At 34.2% G+C, this 1053-nt stretch overlaps 1 protein-coding gene across 5 annotated transcripts in view; it reads left to right on the top strand.

The window, feature by feature from the left end:
- The window catches only part of LOC107677300 (ras suppressor protein 1-like), a 41317-nt gene that overhangs the window by 13747 nt on the left and 26517 nt on the right, over positions 1 to 1053 (top strand). The window lies entirely within an intron of this gene.

Below are 1053 nucleotides of genomic sequence, written 5' to 3' on the forward strand. Positions count from 1 at the left end.
AGAACTGTCTTTACTGATAAGATGCGCGTTAAATATCGCATGCGATTAATCGTGCAGCCCTAATTTGAATTAAGTTCAAAATTGATTTAAAAGTGGTCTCACTTTTGCTTTAGTGACTGTAATATTTTCTATATTATAACATAAAGCTGCTTTTCAATTCCTTTTTTTAATTTACAGAATTAAATTACATTACAATTTGGGGTCAGTAAGAATTTTATTTGTAAATGAATACTTTTACATTTACATTTACATTTAGTCATTTAGCAGACGCTTTTATCCAAAGCGACTTACAAATGAGGACAATAAGCCAGGTTGAGTTGAAGGTGATGGTCTGTCATCCAACAAGAAATGTCTGTTAGACATGCTGAGATGCGAGCAGCTATCGTCGGATCATCAGGATGGAATGAGAAGTAGAGTTGAGTGTCATCAGCATAGCAGTGATATGAAAAGCCATGTTTCTGAATGACAGAACCTAGTGATGCCATGTAGACAGAGAAGAGAAGTGGTCCAAGTACTGAGCCCTGAGGCACCCCAGTAGCTAGATGTTGCGACTTGGACACCTCACCTCTCCAAGATACCTTGAAGGACCTATCTGAGAGGTAAGACTCAAACCACTGGCGTGCGGTTCCTGAGACTTTTAATTTATTCTTATTTATTCTTATTTTTACTTTTATTCAGCAAGTATGCATTTAATTGATCAAAAGAGGCAGTAAAGACTTTTATAATGTTACAAAATATTTATTTTTCAAACCAGTGCTGTTCTTTTAAACTTTCTATTCATCAAAGAATCCTAAAAATGTATCAGTTGTACTCCGTAGTCTTTTTTTTTTGTCTTTTTTTATTAGCATGATTTGATCTAATGATTCAGTGGGATTCAAATATACACTACTGTTATATATTATTTTTGTAAGATTTGATTTTTGATTAGATATATAAAAAACAAAATGTTGACGAAGATTTTTGGAAGTTTCAGTCTTTCCTCATTTAAAGCTGCAGTCCGTAAGTTTTGCCTCTTTGTCGCCATCTCTGTTTGAAAACCTGCAATTGCAGCTG

The sequence above is a fragment of the Sinocyclocheilus anshuiensis genome, unplaced genomic scaffold (assembly GCF_001515605.1).
Source record: "Sinocyclocheilus anshuiensis isolate Anshui unplaced genomic scaffold, SAMN03320099.WGS_v1.1 scaffold392, whole genome shotgun sequence".
Classification (NCBI taxonomy): domain Eukaryota; kingdom Metazoa; phylum Chordata; class Actinopteri; order Cypriniformes; family Cyprinidae; genus Sinocyclocheilus; species Sinocyclocheilus anshuiensis.